At 41.5% G+C, this 22,841-nt stretch overlaps 1 protein-coding gene and 1 long non-coding RNA gene across 2 annotated transcripts in view; one reads left to right on the top strand and one right to left on the bottom strand.

The window, feature by feature from the left end:
* Window positions 1–22,841, bottom strand: part of dlgap3 (discs, large (Drosophila) homolog-associated protein 3) — a 149,203-nt gene that overhangs the window by 70,259 nt on the left and 56,103 nt on the right. The window contains exon 2 of the mRNA XM_040020075.1: window positions 2,282–2,356. The gene's annotated coding sequence lies outside the window, so the exon portion shown is untranslated. The remainder of the gene's footprint in view (window positions 1–2,281; window positions 2,357–22,841) is intronic.
* On the top strand, window positions 583–11,349 carry LOC120726478. Its single transcript, XR_005694327.1, has 3 exons — window positions 583–729; window positions 1,977–1,980; window positions 11,338–11,349. It is a non-coding gene; the product is annotated as an uncharacterized LOC120726478 (long non-coding RNA).

Below are 22,841 nucleotides of genomic sequence, written 5' to 3'. Positions count from 1 at the left end.
TCCAGCAAAAGTTGAAAGAAAACTCCAAGGACAGTTATGGATGTGTTAGTAAAGCCACAGAAAGGAACAGAATTTATAAGGTGGAAGGATCCTCTCATACTGAAAAGTGTAGTCAGTGCCGAGGGCTGCAAACCTGCATTCCTTTGAACGACCAGCAGGGGGTGACTCCTAAAGTTCCTTTATTTGGTCTCTTTTAGACTGAAATAGATTAGATTAGATTAGATTAGCCTTTATTGGGTCACTTCTGAGAAATTTAAACTGGACAACAGAGGGAAACATAAAACACACATACAAACACTTATTTACATTTTTACCCTAATTACAATTGAATAATTAGCCAATATTGGCAATAGAAAATTTATACCTATTTAACTTACAGTTTGGTGCCCTAAAGCTTTTTCCTGATGGTGTCAACTGATACTTATTAAAGATGTGATTTTTGTCCTCAGTAACTTTCAGACCCTGCTGTATCACTGACTCTGAATGGGGAAATGAAAGGAGCACGTCAACTATCTTTCCAGCCCTTTTAATTTTGAACTTGGGATCTGAGCTTAACAGAAAGGTTGCCAAACCATGTAGCAATACAGTATAGTAATAAAGCATTTCCACTCCATGGACCCCAAGCCTTCTTAAAAAAATGCAAGTGTTGACTAATTCAGGCGCACACATAATCTACATGATGAACCCACTGTAACTGACAAAGTAAACACCTAGATAGATGATAAACAGGTGTGGATATATTTGACAAGTCACTAGTGTATCAATCAAAGTCCTTGGGATCTTAATAAGAAGATCCATCATTGTTGTTTTGAAAACCAAGACACCAAATGCACTTTAAAATTTGAAAGCAAACCAAAGGGGGACGTCAAGGTGACTAAATCAATTTTTAGGTAGAGTCAACTTTCCTAAAATCTAAACCACGTAAGTAAAAACGCCTGTGCAGAGACTAAGAATTAAAAGAGAGTCATCATTATAATGGGTGTTCTTGATTATGATTGATTGAGTAACCATCTTAACCATCTTAGGACTTCCTGAATTACCTGAATAGAGCCTGTTCTAGACCCTATGGTAAGAGGCTAAGCCATGACAATGATCATTCAGTGACCATAGAAGTCTATCTGTATTCTTAGACATAGCAGAGAAGACTACTTTTGGTGTCCAACCTGTGTATTATTTTCTAATGTGTGTTATTTCATGCAGAGCACTCAAAATCTGTCAGAATATATATTTACCCTGATGACAATGACAGGAATGATAACGCTACTTGGCGACAGAAATAGGCCATTTTAGGCATGTTGCAGAGAGTTTCCGGTTCTGACAGCAACAATGTGATGCATCTGTAATTTTACTTATATAGAACATCCCATCACATCCTGGCCTTGTATTACATCAGATAAAATGCACAAACACAGGGCACTTAGCCTCTAAGTGGCCCTCTCTGTAGCTGTAATTAGGTGAAAGCTTCAGCATTTCATTAACATGGTAAATCCAACAATGGACAAAAAGAGAGGAGTGTAACTGTATTAGCTGAGGTGACGAAGGCTAAACAAGTGAACAGAGAGGATAAATAAATAAAATGACAAATGTTTGGGAGGTAGATAGATGGAAGTCCGTTGAATGGTTTTAGCCAATTACAGAGAAAGAGTAGATAGATCCAGGGTACCTCCAGACACCAGATATCCTGTAGAGTGCTGACATCACAAGAGCGAATCAAGAGAAAGGAGGGAGGAGAAAGTGAGGGGAGATGGAGAAAAAGGAGGAGACTGAAGCTAAGAATAGTAGTACATCCTCGGGCCAGCACGATCGGTCAGTCATGCCAGCTATTTTTTACTTTACTACTGTGCCAGTCTGTACTTGTCTTGACATCTTTCCATCTACTGTTTCTATTTTCCTCTCGCCATTAGCCTCTTTCCAAAATGCAAGGCCAACAGTATGGCAACTTTGTCATGTCGATGTTTCTCAACCAACCCACGCAGGGTAGTGACAGTTTAAACTGTTGTATGTAGTGTTCAGCCATGACGGTCGACAACAGCAAACATCTCCAGAGACACGACTTAATCAATATTGCTTCAAATGTGAGATCAAATACAAGGCAGGCCATGCTGGAGAGTGAGCGGCATGCTTCAGAATCCCACTTTCTCTGAGCTGTTTCACTGACGTGGGTTAATCCCCGAGGGATGGATTTCAAGGACGCAGAAGACAGAAGTGGAATTCGTATGTGGGTACAGGTGACGTGTAGCTGCAGGAGTTACATTCATGTGTGATTGTGCCTTCTACTTACCACAGTCTCATCAGGAAATGGTGCTCCATAGGTATAGGCAGAAAAGGATGGAAAAATAACTCGGTCCCAGTCACTCTGCAGACAGGGGGAGAGACAAAGACAACATCAGGGAAGCTCAAATAAAAATCTCACGTGCAGATTTGCGCCAGACTTATCACATGTGGATGGAAGCATTTAGTTCCATTTCTCTACAGTACATCCTTCTCCCCGTTATGGGAAAAGCACCCCCTCCCCATAAGCTCCGACCTGTAAATGAGTCCCTGGCGGTGCCTGCAATGTGGTGGAAGATGTGCCTGCCGGTCCCAAAACAAGAAGCCTCCCCTGACTGCCTAACTAACACTTCAGCTCCGCTGTTAGGAATGCCAGGCCCCGGAGCCATGAATGGTTGGATGATAGGAGGATATGACAAGAGGAGAACGAGATAACAGCAGAGAGAGTGAAATTAGCCATGGAAATAAAGGGATGGAAAAGAGATACGGACAATAACGAGAGAAAGAAAGAGGAGGGGATGACTCAGAGGCTAACAGCTTAATTGAGTGTGTGCTGCATCCAATTACCTCCTAAAAGCAGCAGAAACTGTGAAATCATTGAACTTCAGAAAAGAAACACACCGAGGCTTACACAAAGTAACACTGTGTCACCTGATGGGAGAACATGTGTGTGTAGCTGTGTGTGTGATAACACGCCAACAGGAAAATAGGATGCTTTGTCTGTGTGACATAAAATGCTAGCAAGCTAACTGTGGTGGTATTACAGGATGCCACAGGGCTGTGCATGCTTTATTACCCATCCATTAGCATTAGCATGAGAACAGTGAGTACTGCTAGCTGTTAGCAATACCTCTCTGGGACTTTCTTTCCCCCTTCCTGTTATTCTGTGCCTCATTATAGCTAATGCACACCCTCGGCATGTGTTACTTTGGTGCTCCATGGCAACAGCAGCTAATATACACACAACATTTACACAGTTAAATCCATAAGAGAAATCATCAACAAGGCACTGGATGTGTTTTAACAATCCCTAAAGGACACGGCAACAGTATGAAATCATTTTCGCTGTGATCACCTGGTAATGATATTTTACTCAGTGGAATGGCAGTGTCATGCAGTGTTGCATTCAGAGACCCAAGTCATCACAAAATGGTTTTAACATGCATTGTGTGACAGGAGGCAGTGTATTTTTGCCAATCCTACATGGAGGATGTGCTGCTGTCACTCGTCAAGCAGAGCATGGCAGATGCTCTCACGAGCCTCCATTGATTTTGTCGCAAAAAGTGTGTGTGTGTGTGTTTGTACATGGGTGTGTGCGCGGGTGTGATGTGTCGCCAGCTAGCTGCAGAGATAATTAGAACACAACTCTTTTGCTGTCCCTGTAGGCCACTGATCCAGCTGCTTTCATCTAATATAGGTCAGCTGTGACAAAGCCCTCAGCATGGACACTGATCAGCCCTGCTTGCACTGTCATACGCAAAATATGAAGTTAAACTCATGCACAAACACGCAGACTGATATCCTCTCTCGTGCGCAAGCACGTCCATGGCACGCGGCACATGTAGCAGGTAAAATTCCTAGCAGTGCTGAAAGAAACACACACACACACACACACACTGCTTTGTGTTCTCGTTTTCCAGTAACACAAACTGCTCGATTCATAAATACACTGGAGAGCGCAAATGAGAAACTTCAAGTCAGCTCTCTCACAGCAAAAGAAAACATTGCCAGACATATTCAATGCAAATTCATTCATTTGCTTTGAAATGAATTCTACACTAGAAATTGTTTTTTGTCGGATCATGCTTGTATCTAATACTCAGTGATGCGCAAACTGCAGTAATTATTTATAGTACTAGGTTATAATAGTGTCCCACAAGTGCACAAACATCAAATTAAAATTAGACACAGCAAGAGACAAGCCTGCTGACATGATCTTTATTAACATAACAGCATATAAAGATATTTCAGTGTTCTTAAAAACAATGATAAAAGTATGTAACAGATTGGAGATACGACAGAAACGAGCATCTGGTTCTGAGTAACTGACTCAACAGGGCCCTCAACTTTATAGGCAGTGGATGGTGATGTGAATAACATTGATTATTTCATTACAACGCGGCACTCTGCTAGGAGCACTAATGTCCTGGGATATATTTGGATATACAACCAAAGGCTTCATTTTCAGTACACATGGCACTCCCCAATGGCTGCTGCCTCACAGAACAAGACAAACCATTTAGACAGGTGGCATCATGGTTGTAGCTGATCACCGTACTTAGCTACTGATTTTGCTGCCTAATACATACACACAATCATATCATGCCCATTCTGGATTATTCCTGGACATTAAGCTCAGTGTTTGTAGGAACCCAAAGGTTACACCTTCTCCTTTATTTCACATTGAACCATATGCCAAAATGGCATATGGCACTGTTACAGACATGTTGGGAGCTAAACAACATCTGCCACTACTATGCTTATAAGACGTTGAGTTGTTACTTTCTCAGATATATTCTGATTTATTACACTTTCCAGTTAATGTTTTAAAACATCTGGATAGTTGCATGAAATTACAGTGATTGATTGAAAATTCAAAAAACAACAAAAAAACAACCAAACAAAAAACGTATTATTGTCATGAGTTACAAAAAAAAAAAAGCTAAATGCATAAAAATCCTAACATTAATGTGAACCTTGCAATTTCCTTTTATCTGTCTGCATAAACTGGACGAGCCATTTGGAGCATGCTCTCTTTGGTAACAACTGTTCTCTACATAACCCCTAAAACTGCACAGTGGGCTTCAGCTTATTTAATAATAGATGTCAACATCCTCATACACGCTTTTAAGAGGCATATAATATACTCACCCGCATCCACACTCGCACTGTTTGCACTGTCAGACTCTGCACTTGTACTTGCACAACAACTTTTTGTAGTCCTTCCACCTAAATAATTAGTCACCAGGAGTGACCTCGCTGAGGGTCGCGAGTGGGGGGTGCATGATGCGAGCAGCAGGGAGGAAGAAGGGCAACGTGGGCGAGGAGAACAGCAATTATTTTCTCTTCTTTTCTCCATGCACTCCACTCTGTTTCCCCTCAATTACAAAGGCCAAATTTATTAGGTGCCACCGCTGATATAGAGAGTACCACTAAAGTGACTAGCGCACCTCCTCAGGTGTTTTATCCGAGCTATTATATTGATGACCAACTCAACAGAAAAACATTATTATCTTCTGCCAGCCTAATACAGTGGACTCACTAATGGGGCAATAATTGGTTCAAATTGCGAAGTTAACACGTAGTGGCATAGCCTTTGGGATGACTCGATTAAAGCGTCTTGGCTGTGTCGCATTGCAGGAGATCCATGCATTCTCTCGACTCCGGTCAACTCTTTTTTACCCTCACTCTACGTCTCTTTATTTTTGCTCCCAATGCGTGCCCAGAGAGTGCTGTGCTAACACGTGGGGTCATACCGGGCTTTAAACAACTGGAGCTATTTATGCAAATATAATCAATACTTAATTGTCTCCCTCTCTCTCTCTCTCCTTCTCTTTCTCCCTCTCACTCACTCTCTCCATCTCTCCGTCTAATAAGAGACTGCAGCAGGGGCATTAATTAGGGCCAGACATGCACCAAGAATTTCCCACAGGGCTGAGCAGCACGGCCAGTTCATAGTGGGTCAGCAGAGGACAGGTCTGGTCTGGCCACTGCAACGAGAGACTGCAGAGACAGCAGTTGCTGCAGAACAATCTACAGCAGCCCTGCTTTGCTTTAATGGCTCTAATAAAGCACCTTCTATAGACGGTGCAGGTAAAGAGCGTAAAAGCATTATATAGGTGATATAAGGCTTTCCATTTGTTTAAGCTTAACAGCGTTTTGTAAGCTGAGTGAATTAACCACCACACACGTGGTTAAGGGCACTAAGCTGGACAAGTTTCCCTTTCTTGCAGTAATGAGAGTGGTATATAACTATTTTTATACTGTTTTCACCATTTGTTCTTCATTTGTCTAATTTCTAGCCCAAGATTTTGTGACTGAAATAACATATTAGAGTAGTGCTACCTGCTAGATAAAAAAAATTCACACTGGCTCAATTGAATGGTTGGCAAACCAGGTGAGTTTAATGTTTCAGCTAAGAAAACAGGTCTTCAATACACAGCCGGTGGCTTCATATTTGATATGATGTTTAAGTACCGAGGCTCGTGGCCCATGTCTCATTATAGAATGAAATCAGCATCTTCACCTTCTAAAGAGTAATACGGGCAAAGCTAATATTATGACATTAGGGAAAAACTTCCCTTTAGTGCAATGTCACAGCTGCTTGATGGCTCTGATGAACACAAAATATGCTGTTATAAAATATTTAAGCTATTTTTTCCCCTAACATAGGAGCCTTTGTCAAAACCATTGCATTACTGTATTTTCAACTTTGGGGCAACTGCTAAACCCAAAGAGTCTCGAAGCTTAGTTCCATTTGCGAATCAGTGTCCTACATTTAGGACACTGCACATAGATTTTTAATAACTTCTTAGGGATTTCCACAGGATTAAGTTCAGACAACCCAAGCAACTTCCTTAACACCAGCCATTTCCAATTAGATCCTATTAACAGAACACTGGCTTCAGCGCTGAAAACATACCCTATAGAGGATTTCTGTTGGCTTAAAAGAAGGAAAAAAGTTGAACAGTTCTATCCATTTTCTACATATGGTATATGCCATTCATCATCTTTATCCCACAGCGCCGTGAAGTTTTGTGATAACCACAAAATGGAGATTGCACAAACAGAAATCAGGTATACATTAATGCACAGTTTAAAAGTTGTTCTATCAGGCTGTGAGTGAGATGTCTGAGAGCTAGACACAGTGCAGTAGAAAATACAAGAAATAAGAATAGTTTATACTATTTCCGAGTCCACTTAAAGTACACATTTGGTGTGTGTCTCAAGGACAAATCCACCAAGTTTGAACAAACAGGATGTCACACACATGCCCTGTGATCATCCAGTAACAATGAAGTTCCCCTCACATGGATTGGATACTTGCATACTCATGGGTGCAGAAAATGTATCATCCACAAAAGGGTTATTATGCTACAAGCTGCAAGTGCTACCTATTTTCATCACCTTCTATGACTATTATCCATTCATCTATTCATCTATCCATCCTCTTAACCACTTATTCATTTTAGGGTTACAGTGCTGGAGCCTATACTAGCGAGAGCCAAAGTACACCCTGGACAGAGAGACAGAAAACCATTCAGTCTTACACACTGTGGGTAGGTGATTTATTTTTTCTGTCCCATTTAACCCAAAAGGTCATTCTTCCCTTTATGGAAGCACTTCAAAATACACATAAGTCTAGTACAATGACATTACAGACATAAGTCCCCTTTATAATCTGAGTACCTGCTTAGCATTGACCAAAATCTGAATTGAGTCTGAATCATATTGGGAGTGATTACTGATAAGTGATGTCTAAGGAGTCACTGGTGATGAACTTAATGTTCGGAGAAAGGCAAATTATATTTTCGGAAAATGATGTGAGTTAGAATGTATTAGGATAAGGTTAAGGTCATGGCTGATAATGACTTTGACCTCAGAGGGTTCATGGAACATCTGAGAATGTGTTAAGCCCCTGTTAGTGTTACAACGTATTTCTTAGGTGACTGTGACACTAGAAAGGCACATATTGGAATAAAAAGTGAACTCTATACAGAGCTGATGGATACTGTAAAAATCCGAGCAGCTCAAACATTTCTATATATAACAAAGCCTTCACACAGTTTGTGTGTAATACCTTACTTTATCAACATGACTGCGATCTTTCTGCATTTTCCTCTAATATGCAGGCGCACGCACTAACACCTGGATCCTAAAAAGTACCCTCATCTCTTGTCTTAATGGATTTGAGACTATATTCTGACTATACACAAATCAAATGAATGTGCCAGCTCAAGGCACGCCCGGGGACATGCTGCACATTAGAGAGAGGCATCAGTGATGCTTTTAAGAAAGTATGTATGAATCAGAGGTCGGTGAGCAGAAGAGAAAAGAATGGCGAGGGAAGGCTGAAAACAATGTAAAAGGAGGGGTGAGGGCAAGGAGACGTGGGAAATGAAATGCTGAAGCAGAAGTAAAAGATGGGGTAAAAGTCTGTTTTTCTTGCTCTAGAGGGTTTCAAGCAAGTGAACCGTGCACCACTGTTACATCTTTGTATGTCTGTTAAGGATCGCATGGACTGCAAATATTTTTGAATATGCTTGTGGTGCAGCTGCAGATGCAGCTGTGCAATGCTTCACAGTCTTGTATCTTTATGGGTGCACTCACACAAACCTATTCTCTGTGGTCAGGGCAAAACGCTTAAAGCTCGGTTCTCCCTCCAGTACTCACCTGACAGCTCACCATTTTTCATACCCTTTGTACCGCTCTCTCTCTCTCTGTGCCTCCTTCTCTCTCCCTTCGCTCTTAAGGATCCCTCAGTTCTCATTAGGCGATTCCTTGGCAGCAGGTGGATACAGTGAGTGTTTCTTCTTCCTTCACACTTCCTTAATCAATCTTTCACCCTCTCCTATTCTTTCCTCTTAGCCTCTCACTACCTTCCACTTGCACATCTTAAACCTCTCTCTCCTCTCTCCCTCTTTCCTCGCCAAAGCTTGGCCGCTTCATTTATCGCTGTAAAACTGTTCGTTTCTCACAGGACACGAGGAGAGGAAGACGAGTAACAGCAGAGGAAACCGAGACAACTATCTTTGAAATAAATAAATAAATAAATAAAACAACCAGAAAACAGATTTGCGTTTGAGTACAGTGGCCCCATATTGCCTCCGTTTTGTTGTTGTTGTTGCCAGTCATAAGTGAGCAGTTTGGGGAATGGCTAAAGTTATGATTAATTCATTTCAACGCTGCTAGAGAGTATATCGGTGGCAATGATGCCCCAGAGCACCCAAACAATCCGAATCACATTCATTATTGTCAGTCAAACCGGGAAAAGAGTTTGTGTACGTTTGATTGCTGCAACTCTTTTAAAATGTGCACAAACACGTGTGATTCGTAAATGCTTTTTTTTTTGTCATTGTCCCTTCACCCGAGACCCAATTCCAAGCTTGCTAATGCGTTATGGATCATTAGACAAATATACTGACAGCGTGCTGATTACAGAAATGAATGATGCATGATGCCGTTTTGCTCCATTGTGCATGTGTCAATTTATTTACTTGCCTCGAGACAAAAAGTCTGAAGACATAGCATAGCATGTCCATTAGCCTCAGACAGAGTACTGGTAATATGATACACAGGTTACAGCAAGAGGGCGTCACTGCATCGTGCTGAGAGAAAATCTTGGTATTTGCACAGGTACAGTCACAGGGTTTTTAAAGATAGTTGACCCCCCCCCCCCCCCCCCCCCCAAAATAAATAAATAAATAAATAATTTTTAGGTCAAACGCTTCAAGGGAGTCAGTGAGGGAGACAGAATGAGCAAGGGCCAGACCGAAAGGCTAAACTAATTGAAAATCCAAAGAGGACAGGCTAAAACAAGACCATACATGAGGAAATGACCTGAAACAGGAAAAACAGGAAGAATAAAAATGATGATTAATGACAGGCAAAAAATAAATAAATAAATAAATAAATAAATAACGCAAGGAAATAAAAATGAGCTAGAAATGAAAATGAATGAAAAGTATGATGACACAAAACAAGAGGTGACTGAGTCAAGTTCATAAAGCAGGCATTGCAGCTCTTTACAGTGCACAAATATGAACTCTCTCTTCAGTTTTCTCTTCAGCTTTAAAGGAAATCCTAACTGCATTCATCGACTGAGCCTTCAACAAAGTCAGTTCTCGTCCCCGGGGTGTCGAGTAGCACGGTTTCCTCAGAGCAGCTGCCGTGACTCTATTACTGAGAAGGTGTACTTTGGTGTGTGTGCCCTTTACATTAAAGGTTATGGCAATAGAGACGGGGATCTAGCCCTCCCAACTTGACATATGTCAACGAGCGGGGTTACTGCTGTGAAAGGTGAGTTTTAGTTTATGAAAACTACACAGTTTTCATAAACCTAAACACGTAGTTTGTAATGCCTAAACGTCACCAGTGAGTAAAGATTGAATTAGCCATCCCATCAACCTGTTATTTCCAGTACATCAAGGCATCAACTCCACAGGTCACTGTGCATGCAGCTGACAAAGCAGGATTAAATTGCACCCTGCGATGAGAAATTACTGACAAATTTGTGACTTTTGGCTCACAGCTGAAACCCGCGCGTCAGCTGCTTTAACCATTTACAGTTCAATTATTTGCTTTATACAGTCAAACAATCTCAGGGACTTAAAATCATTGATTTTACTGACTGCTGTCCGAGCAATCAGTAAAATCAGTTAAACTGCAGTTAAACTGCTCTTGTTTGCACACCAATAAGCAACAGTCGAGGCTAAAAAGATGAAATTTGTTCGATGATGGCGCTTTTACTGATTTCATTTGCTTTCGGCCCTTTTTCGCCTCTCAGAAGTCACTTTGACTCAAGAGTAAAAACCAGCACTCCCATTCAAATGTTCACATGGAAAGATTTTGCAGCCCGATTCCTGCTGCGATTCTCAGCATAAGAGATGCTCTCTTCAGAATTTTTTGTTTTTTTACAAAAACCTTTTTCATGTTTCGCTAATGGTTTCTTGTTGCATGAGAACAAGCGGGATGTTGATGTTGGCTGCATTTGTAACACTTGGATAAAAAGGACATGTGCACAGAATCACGTTTGATTTATTTCAGCCTTCTTTCCTCTATTTAGATTTCCTTTTTTTTCTTCTTCTGCTCACTTTTCAGTGAGCAAGCCAATTTTCGAGTACACTTTGGATTTTTTATTTCACATAAAAAACACAAAAGAAAAACATCAGTGGCTTAAGATTTCTTCTCAATGGATCCAAATAGCAGCTACAAAAAAAAGTGTTTCCTCTTCTCTATCATATCCGATTCACAGCCTTTGAGAACTTTTGGTAGTTTTCCACCTTTCACTCAATCTGGCACAGCTAAACTTCAGCCAATCAGGAGAGTTTCCTCTGGGGGTGGCAGTGATGTGAGGTGGGGAATGAATCAGAGCAAAGTCTTAGGGGTCACACCAGGGTCGTGGATGATGTCAGCGAGGAGCGAGGCTCTTCAAGTGAAGTCATCAAAGCCTCATTATTCCTTTCACACAGGTCCGCTCGGGTAAATTAGCCTCACCACTCAGGTGCGTGCGCATGCATGTGTGTATTGCACTCTAATTTGTGGCAAGAGCGAATTAGGTGTTGCTGTGCTCGTGCGTGCCTGTGTGTGTTTGTGTCTGCCGGGCGCTAATTGAGTTTAAAATGCAGCTGCTCAAAGATGAGGCACGCGGCACTTATGGACGGATTTTGTTCATGTAAAAGGACACGCCACCCAAAAAAAAAGAAAAGAAAAAAAAGTGTATCATCAAACAGCCCCATTACAGACGAGGGAGACGGGAGTAAGATGGAGAGGAAGGGCATTAAAACAGAGTAAGGGCGTATTTCTCCCTCTTTGGATATTTCAATCTTTTTCATTAAAACGAGCAATAAATAAGAGAGTAGAAAACAGGAAGATAAATAAAGAAGAGAGGAAGTGATTATCTTTAAATCGTCATCAACCTGTTGTCGTCTTCAGCGGAACCGCTGGGCGTAACACTCGTCATGCACTGCTGCCACAGCTGCAATTTGCATATTTCTGTTTGCACTGTGCGCACAGGTTTGTGTGTCTAATTACAGTATAACGAGCATCAAAACTGGCTGCACGCGTGCCTCTCCTGCTCAGGGACAGCCATTTGGAGGATGCCCGTAACTGTGTGTCTGAGTTTTATTTGCAAAAACAAGTGATCCGGTGACCTTTAAGCAGAGGTGGAATTAGAAAAAAAGGGGGAATCCAGGTACGCACATCCTGGTGTCATATTGGGTTAATGCATTGCTTTTGGAGATGGATACAGCGTATCGGGGAGGATGTAAAATACTCCATCACATGGTGCTCAGCTAAAGGCCAGCACTGTCACAGCAGCTTCGTCAGTCTCTAGGTAACTGCTGCACCTATTTGCTTCATACATATATACGCCCACGTCCACACATAACTTGTGTGGACATTAATTGCAGCAAGCATAAAGTCATGGAAACAATGATTGTGTTTTATTTTTTAAACATATGTATATATTGAAAATAAACACAACATATTGCCCTTGTTTCTGGATAAGTGTGTTTTTCCTCTGATGTAAAACAGAACCACAACAAATCCCAATTAGAAACCATACATGAATTTATATATCATGTATATTCAGATTATACCAGTTAGCAAGAAAAAGGCTGGAAACAGCAGAATCGCAATGTAAATGTCAAAAAGACCTAAACCCTGCAGAGAGACACAGAGAGAGAGAGACACACACAGAGAGAGAAAGATACACAGCGAGAGAGAGAGAGAAAGTGAGGGACAACCAAACACTAATTAGCGGATGGGAGCAAAGTGGCGCGAAGAGTTCTGACAATGAGGAATGTTGCAGATTTGAATCTTACTCTCGTTCTTTTCTCCCCTTCATCCTTCCATCCCATCCCTCTCATTAATTGGCTGTCATGCTCATGAGCGTCTTGATGTATGTCTGCTGCAGGCGCGTGTGGTGATTGTCAACATCAGACCACCATGGGGCCATGGTTGCCCCCCCAGCGATGAGCAACCGCATCATTAGAGGGAGGTGATTACCTTATTTCCTGTGATGATGACAACACGGGTGACCAGAGCACATGCACGAAGAGATTTCGCTTTCTCTTCAAGATTTTCTTTACCCGTTTCTTCCACATCCATTTCAATCCATCTCAGGAGTATTGAAATAGATGGAATGGCGACTTTTGTTAATGATTTGCTGGATAACATCCAGAAAATTGTTGTTATTAACAAACAGCTTGTTTTTACTTTATGCCATGTATGATGTGATATCGAAGCATTTCTGTAATGACAACAAGGCTAAAAAGTGTTACCAAAGCTACCAACCCTTTGAAATATGCTGAGCTAAGTCACAGCAGGCTAAATCAACCCTGCCTTGTATCCCTGTCAGCTAGTACTAATGAAGGCAACCATTATTTAGACGTTTACTCATTTGCTTTGTAAGGTTACATCATTTATTGTTTGGTCAAATCAATATGATTATAAATAGCATATACTATAAATAGTATAGATAGCATATGCTATTAGCAGGAAAGCTAAGGCTAGCCAGCTAATCCTATCTGGTCTGGTATCTTGGTCTTCGTCTACTTTTTGAAACAAGAGAAAATAATTACCAAATCTCTGTACAACTTATAAAATAAATCTGTCACACAAATGGGTGACATCATGGTAGTTATGTACCTCTGATATCAATTTAGTGCACTTTCATAGCTACAAATGTCAATTTAATGGGCTCTTTCAAAGACACATAAACAGTTCTTTGTAGTTAAAGTCTCGTGTTTTTAACCAAGCAGTATCTAGCTACTGGCCAATGCAACAGTTAGCCTGATGTAGGATTTCTGAAGGCCTGTTTAACAGTTAAACTAATGGAGGTGGAGGGCTCTGCCCTACTGGCACAGCTTTGGTCCTCACTGCATCAGTTGTCATGACTAAACCCATGGCTTTACTCACCTAGCATCATATCCTGGTGTGGACAATGTGCTGCTACCAGCATGAAGGATGTCTTTATTTGAGCAGACAGCTTACTGAGTGGGTTTTTCTATATTTACAGTATCCAAAAAAGACAGACAGCCTTTAATTCTGAAATGCTTTCAGAATACCAGATTCATCAGGACCTACAGAAGATAATCTTTAAACATGTAAAGTGAATCTAACGCTCTTTCATAACAAAGAACTCATAACACTTCATGACACTTCATTTTTAATAAATCCAGATTATATGAGCTTTACCTGTGGTACAAGAGTAGCAATTTCATTTATTATTCATAACGATCAGTTAGTTATGACACCGACAGGATAAGTCAGGAGCACCTCAGACACCTGAGCTGTTACACAGTAACAGTTTTACAGCTAAATCATCTGTTACACAGCAGCAGACTTCAGACTGAGTTAGACAGCTGTCGGGTTATTTTTATTTGAACAATCTAATCTGTTTATTAAAGGCAAAACTACTGATTGTTTGGTTTGGCTTTTCCCTTTCTCTCCAATAAATACAAAGTCAGTATTTGCTGTAGCTATGGTGTCATTGTAACGAAGAAAACATGGCAACAGGCAGCCTGATAATTCATAATTTGTGGTATTGTTCTTGTTGAATGTCCAGCTTCATAGAAGTGAAATATATGTGTTTATATCTCTCCCTCTGGGTTATTTAAAAGGCCAGTTTATCCAAATTACCAAAGCTGACTACGATGTGAATGCTATGAGGCTTGTAATGATAGAATGTAATAATAAGTAGCTAAATAAAGCCTTTGTGCAAGTTTAATAAGGAAGATCTGTGTTCACTCATTTGCCTTCATTCCCGGGTTTTTGGGCTACTAGTCTATTCTTTACATCGCTTCTGCTTTCCCACGCTGTCAAACTCACTCTCAAAGTCTCCTTCTTCTGCGAGCAAATCAGCGTCTGTTACGCTTTAAATCTCTGTGCTCTTCTGTCATTCTGACTTTTGCATGTGTGTGACCCGCCCCTTAACACATTTCTACCTTATCCTGGCCAGTTAGAGATCCTCAACCAAATCTCCAGGGGTCCTGTCCCACTTCCATTGTTGGCCTCTGCTATGTAGCTTCACCGGAGTCTGTTTTTTAAAAGCTTATTCCTAAAGTCTGTTTTTCAATAAATCATGCTGATTTCGTTCACATAAACTCTCCTTATTGAACTAACATGAGCAATATGTTTGTTTTCCTCTCATCATCATCGTGTTTTTCAGTCACCAGTTGCCACTGGGTAGTTTGTAACATTAGCCCACAATCCAGCAATCACATACAGTGTGGTTTCACAGAAGCAAAATGAAAGACTTGGTGACATTCTTGGTTTGTTTTTTTGTTTGTTTTTTAAAAAAAAACCAATCTGGATGCAATTTGTTCGTGTATTGGTGATTTAGAAAAAAAGCCATAAAGAGAACCTTTAATGACCTGGCTCTTTCTGAACTTTGCAGGCCTGCACATTATACCCATGCTTGAACATGCACAACAGGGGTTGTGAAACTGCAAAAAGTAGATGGATGTGAAAAATGCCACCCAAGCGATAATGAAAGGAAGAAATGCCAGTGTCTGTGCGCATTAGCTAAATGCCTCTGTGTCCACTCATACGAGCGGTAAAGTTTAGAAGACACAAAAAGGCAAAAACAGAAAGTTACCACGGCTTCACACAGAGGCAGATCCCAGATAAAAGAAGCAAAGTAAAAAGAGAGATAACTCATTTTTCTCTCCCACTGAGATTCATCTGTGGACCATGGAAATGTGCTATGCCATCCTTACTGCTTGGCTTGTAGCCCCTAAGCAATACAGGGATTAGAGTAGAATTTCTTCTGTGAGGCTCCCGCTGTACTACGTGGCTGTGATCTAAAGGAATCCATCTCAATGCATTAAGACCCGAGGGAAAGCTCTGCAAGTTGGAGGTAAAAAAAAGAAAAAGAAAAAAGAATTGAGGTGTTTTGTTAAAAAACACACACAAAAAAACCCTCCAGTTGCTACAGTTTTCATGCTATGAGGACGTGGCATTAGAACCCTCTCAGTTTTTGGAGAATGGATTAGTGGAAAAAGTTCCTGTTACCTTCATGATGCCTGACAACTCGATAAGAAAACACAACTGGCTGTATCCATAACATCTGAGGGGGATGATTTCATATTGATTCATTTCCTGTAGCTATAATAATCTGCTGTTATCATGGAGAAGCTGACTGAGGGCACATTCTCCGTCCGGCAATGCTGGCTCCTACCCTGTTACTTAGTAACATAGAAGTGTTGCTGTTGCTTTCTCTGTATGTGTTTGTGGACCATGAGTAGTAATTGTGGTTTTTCTGTTGGTTTGATTTTCCCATAAGCAGCTGAAATGGGTGACACGTATAGGGAGCTAGTTGGACTCAAATCTATCAGCTCACCTTGACTTCTGGACCACGGAAACACAAGCCACTGTGACGCACAGCCAAACTAGCAGGGTGCTGAAAATTCGAACAACTGTTTTGGCACTCTCACTCTCTCCCCGCAATGCTGTTTCTCGTTATCTTCCCGTGTTAATCCCGAGATCTGCTCATTAAACAGAGCAAGAACATCCACACACTGTCAGCAGCTCCACGGGAACAAAGTGCTGACACACTGGGAAGCATTCACACGCGAAGACGCCGCGCCACACATACACAAAAAAGCATTTCTCATTCCCTCGCCACGCGTGTGTCGCCCGCGCCTCGGACTCATTTCATCTTCAATCACACGCTGAAACGCCTCATATTTCCAATATGATAGCACGTGGCATTTTGCTAATCAATTTTTCATACTTGACAGTCTGTATAAACATGCCGAAGGCCAATATTTTCACAGCGATTCATGTTGGCCTGACATGTCACCACTTGTGTATTTGTGTGTATCTGTGCAGTTACGTTTTTGAGTCACTGCTCATGAAAGTCTGTTTTTAGTTCCGCTTAAAATCTGTTTGGGACACGAATTAGAATTTCACCCCCAAAAAACATAAACAAATGCAATATGTATGTTTGGCCAGAGAAAGCTGTCAGACCTGATCTCCATCCAGACCCCGCAGTGTTCATGGGAGCATGTCGCGGCTTCTTTTAAATTCATGCATTTCTTATGCGCTGGTCAAACTTCTACAGAGCTGTTCACTTCAAAAATGTCCGTGTTTCCCCCCCAATCGTTTACTATAAAAGAGTTTCACACAAGACGTCGCCTTGCACAACTACCCGTCCCCACACAATCGCTTCTAGTCTACTCACAACACTAAGTGACATATATTTTGCACGAGGATATGGGTGGGAACCCTTGACACAAGAATATATCCATATGCACAGTCATGAATGCAGCCAAAACAGATACAGAATGCACGCACTGAAGCTGCAGCACTGATTATAAAGTATGAGCTCATAATTTCAGGCCTGCTGCAAAGAGAGCATCCTTTTGTTCTTGTAGTTTTATTAATTCATTGAATCGGAGGCGAGCTCCACAAGCTGCACAAAGCATAATTTGCTATGCAGTGTGCTAGCAGCAGGAGCGTAACTTAGAATAGAGTTACATTTCCCTGCTGTCCTTCACAACAGCAAAGCCTGCAGCTCAGTTATTTTTGATTTCTTTTTTTCATTTTTTTGGGAAATCATGAGAGGAGAGCTGGAGAGCTAAAGAGAGCGAGAGAAACTGCCTAAACTCAGCGCGCCTCTGATGTTCATCACTTATCAGAAGATGGAGGTTAAATGAAGGAGGAACAAATTATTACCAGCTAGTGAAGAGGAAAGAGTGAGCTGTTAGCAGAGGATTAGAAAAACAGCATGTACCGCCTTACACAATTTCCCAGACAGTAGTATAAAAAAAGAAAGAAAAAGAAATGAAACTTCTCCACATTTCTGTCTTGCACACTTTGGGCTAACCTTCTCTTCACTTTCTGCTTCTTTCAGCCGATTTTCTCTTCTCTGCTGGCCCGAGGTTATGGGCAGAGTGCCAACAGAGTGTGTAAACTTGACTCTTAAAAAATCCAATCCGTTAAATATGCTTATGGCATGCAGTCAGCCTGAGCATATATGATTTTGCAGACAGAGAACAGGTTCATGAAATCACTTTTGAAATAAACTAGAAGATTAGAACTAAAAGAACTAGAAGAATTAAAGTGCAGCAAGCGTGAGCGCCATTCATCTAATTAGTCCCATCTCTTAAATCTATACCCATAAAAGCTGATGCCTGAGATCAGAGCTCGCTGTGGACTCACCAGATTGTGAACTCCATACCCCCTCCCTTGCCCTTGTCTGCAGCCTTTTTATCTTGATTTTTTTCCTAGCTTGGCATCAGCGATTTCCTGTACTGTACTTCACAAGTGCAAGTTTCAAGCTGAGACAAAGTTGCTCCTGATGAAATGGCTTCACACAAAATTTCCCAGCAGTAGCCTTTAAAGAGCAGGAGGACGACGGGATGAGAACCTGCCTCACTTTCGGTAAGCATATCCCGCAGTCTCGGTCTGTTTACCTCGAGAAGTAACGAGACGATGCCATCCAAAGTCCTCGCTTGGGGGTGTGGTATCACACTGTTTCCAGGGGAATTGTTACCATTTAGCCAGGAAGCATTTGCTGGAAACTGCGAATGCTATCAGACACTATGAACTGGAATCCAATGAGATGGTTCTCGACTTGAGGTGCCCCTGGCTGTCGCTTCAAGTTATGTCTGTATGCCTAGATACAATCCTGGCTTAATGGGATCAATTAAGCCCAGTCTTTAAAAGAAGTTCACCTCAAAATGATTCAACTCTGAACTGTTTATATCATTTAGTGTTTAGTCTAGTGCCTTCATCTCTCCAAAAAGTTTCCTGTGTTTACAGCATATTGAAGCACAGTCAAAAGACAAAAAGACGTTTGGCTGGAACCTCTGCACAACAGCATGCAATGATATAGCCGCAAGAGATTCTTTTGTTTTGAGTCTAGAGACTCTCAAAGCTGGAAAAGCTCTCATATCACTCAATAAAGGTGAAGCTGAAATAGAGAATGCACTTCCAGTGAAATTGGGCGCAGCACAAAGTACATTCCAACACTTTGAATGTGTTACAGGCTTTTGTATTGGTGCACTTTCAAGTTTAAAGTGCTGTGCATGTGTATTTTCATCTGTCCAACCTTGAATTAGGCTTGGTAACGAATATGCAGCCTCCCGTAATACACAGTGGGAATTTCAAGCGATTAATATATAAGTTAGGTGATGTAAATGGAATTACAGAGAAGTGCGCACATTCTGACTCCAAGAGTAAAAAAAATATTTAAAAAAAAATTAAAAAGAGCAAATACTAAAAGGCTTATGCATCATTAGCAGCATTAATTTGTTCAGGTTAAAGGTTGTGTTCATGAGTAGCACATGCTGTAGTCGTTTGCCTAATGTAGCATGTCTGGATTTGGTGGATTTTACAGCCTAGCCGGCACCACCTGAGACTGTTTTATGGTTGATAAAGCCTGCAGCTTGAAAAATTGAACATATATTTCAGTCGATGAACTTAAAGTCAAAAGAAATTAACGAGACAACTGATTAAGTCTGCCTCAAAATGAAATGTTGGTGTTGTGATGAGGGTGGGTTGCAGGGATGTACGGCAAGCTGAAATTGTGTGTGTCTTTTATGAGATTAGAGGGACAGAAGTGTACTTTTAACCCACCGTTTGATGTGGGTGGGCATTCAACTAACCTGCCAGGGTATGTAACTAAACTTGACTTTGTGGCCTGCCTGAACTGTAACCCGCTAAACTATATAGGTGGGGTGACACTGATAAATACCGCTTTCATAGTTTCACTGATCACTCAAAGCAACACCTCTCTGTTTCATACACACTCATATAAAGCACTTGACCTTTAGTTGTTTTGTCTATTTTGCTTTCACACCCGCAGTCAATTACGAATCACCAGTTCACTAAACGTGCATCTGCCACGACCCCCAACTGGTAGCTGCCCCTCACTAATCCTGGTTCTGCCAGAGGTTTCTTCTTGTTAAAAGGGAGGTTTTCCTTCCCACTATCACCAAATCGCTTACGCAGGGAGGTTGTCTGATTGTTGGGGTTTCTCTGTATTATTTAGGGACTTGGGTCTGCTATCAGTGTTTGGGGTTTTTTTGGACTATATTATATTGCATCTTTATTTATATCTGGATTTATTTGTGATTATACTTTTGTTCTTCTATGCCTAGTTCTTTGATGTTTAGTGTTATTTCCCTCTGTGCTTCCTAGTTTAATTATCTAGTTATCTAGTTTCTTTTGCTTGCTTAATTATTTGGTCTTTTCCTTTTGTGTCCAGGTTGTCGTACTGTCTCCCTGTGTCCCTCGCTCTCTCTGTAGTATTGTATAGTAATCCATAATGCAGCGTTTTACACATCCAACAGCTACAAAAACATGAACCAGCCCCAGAATGATCATGGGAGGAGACACATATCCCTTTGGGGTCGTGTCAGGAAGGGCATCTAGTGTAAAATTCTGGTAAACCTAACATACAGAGTAACCTGCTATAGTGACCCCATGTAAATAAAGGAGCAGGAATATTATATTATAAGATTCTTCTTTTAAAAATATTAGTCAGCTTGTGAAAACTAACTCATGCCAGTTTTTAACTAGATGATGCAATAAAATATGCTAGTTACAGCTGCAAGTTTAACTAGCAATCTGACTCATCCGCTAAAAATTAAGGTCTCAATGTGTCAAAGATGACTACAGATTTTCAGCTGTCAACGTGTGACTGATATCACACACTCACACTGGCTACAAGCCATTTGCGAAGGGAAAGCTTGACAGGTGGTTGCAACAGTATAAGAAGCTGAACAGTCAGTTGGTTGTTGAGAAAACTATTCAAGTATCTGCCAATTCCTTAAAGTAGTGATTCCTTGAAAAGTAGTTTGATTGAGCTTTACAGCTATGCAGCTGATATAAACTCTGAAGTAAATGGGCAAAAATGTCTTTGTGTCAGTTAGAGTGGTATAGCATGGATTAGAAAATACGCACACACACAAATAAATATCGTCTTTCAAAACATAAAGCTATGATTTCTCAGGCCCTGTGTGGCAGCCTGGCCTCACAGTAAAACCTAGGATCAGATCTCAAAGGTCCCACTGAAAGGGTGAGTGGAACGAAAGCACTCCTGTGTTTAAGAGGCTCATGCAGCCACGGCTGGATGGCCACAGACACGCACTGAAGTCCAGTGACATACTCATAGTCTCTAATTAGCTACGATACTCTGCTGTAAAGGGCAAAGCTGTCTGCTGGCTTTCGGGTATTACATGCCTCCGATAACCTTCCATTCATCAGCGTTGGGGGGGGGAGTGACGAACGGAGTGATTGCATCACACCCACAAACACTGCAGCAGTGAATGGAGCGTTGCGTTTTGCTGTATTTGACTTCGCGAGGCTGTTTTTCTATGCATCTGCGCCTGTGTGTCATATTGTTCACTGGCTGGTCTTACTGTGGCTGTTCACACTGTGTCATCATGTCATATTGCGTGAGTCATCTCTGCGAGGGGATCCAGACACGTCGGACAATTCAGAGCCAAATAAAAAAATCGTACTCTTCGCTTTTCACAAAGCACTTTCATCACACTTTTCACTCTTATAAGCAACCCCCTCCCCCTTCTTTAATTCTGTCCCTTTCAGACAGAGACACCTGACCGAAATCCCACCATTCCCTCTCACCTGCGCTGCACTCAGAGGTAAAAATGTAGAAATGAGACGATCGATTGATAGCAATTGCGTCTAAAAGGGACCATTGGTGTGTAAAGAGAGAGAATGGCGGGCGTGTAATGGAGACGGAGAGGGAGTTAGGATGCACATGTAGACGAGGAGGCCGGGGAGAGTCAGAGAAAATTGATTGTGCGGCAGTACGACGGTGAGCGATTTTCAATGAGAAAGAAACAGAGTGAATTGACTTTAGATCAACTTCTGCATAGAGATGATGGACTAATGCTGCCAGATATTACCATACTGTAAATGATTACCATATCAAGCAAGAGTACTACAGAGCAAGACGCAATCAGTCTTCTCTACAGTAGGCTCCGGTCCACACACACAGACACACACAGACACACACCAGGTATCAGTGGAGCGTATACAGTAGATGAGCTGGATGCTGCGATGGGCTTAAAGCTCAACGAACTGCAAGCTCTCAACTCTTTCTATCTCCTGTCTGAACAGATGGCAACACCGCAAAGCCCCACTCTCATCTATCATTCACCATTCACTTAGCCAGCCAGTGCATAGGTGTGTCTGTGTTTGTCCACACTGTATTTCTTAGGTGAAGTGATACCGAGTTTACTGGCTGTCAAACGGGTCCTCAAGCTGAAACTCTGCTGCATTTCCTATTTAAAATGCTCCTGTAAGCACTCAGCCTCACCTACAAAACACACATAAGCACGACCGATAGTTGCAGATCACGTCTTTCTGCAAAGAGCGTTAGTTAAACGTATCGTGGGATGATGGATGCCATGTGTCCACTGTGATTGCCGTGAACACTGCGGCACAGTGTTGTTGATGCTTGTCAAAACTCCTCCAGTATTCTGTCTACTCCCTCTGCCCTTCTGAAGCACTGGAGGAAGGGAAGGGCAGATGTGTAGTTAGTGTCCCTGCTCATCATCGCTCCCTGTCTCTCTCTTTTTCCTTGTAGTCATTTCTGGGAGTTTGGAGCGCCCCGGGCAAAAAACGCTGAAACCATCTGCTCTGCTAAGTCTGCATCTCCACTCGGCTTTTGCTTCTCCGTCTCTCTCTCTCTTTGGTATTTTCACCTTTCTTTTCCCTTTCCCTTTCATGAAGCCCTTTGCTACACTAATGCCAAATTGTGCTTTGTCTTAACCACGAATACAAATGAAAATTCAAGCATTGTCATCAGAAAAATTAAGCCATATTAACATTTCCTCTAATTAAAATATGTTAGCTGAGTCTTAGGTTTC

This window comes from Simochromis diagramma, unplaced genomic scaffold, assembly GCF_900408965.1.
Source record: "Simochromis diagramma unplaced genomic scaffold, fSimDia1.1 OVJJ01000753.1, whole genome shotgun sequence".
Classification (NCBI taxonomy): Eukaryota; Metazoa; Chordata; class Actinopteri; order Cichliformes; family Cichlidae; genus Simochromis; species Simochromis diagramma.
Note: the sequence above shows the minus strand (reverse complement) of the source record. Positions and strands in the feature narration are given on the sequence as shown.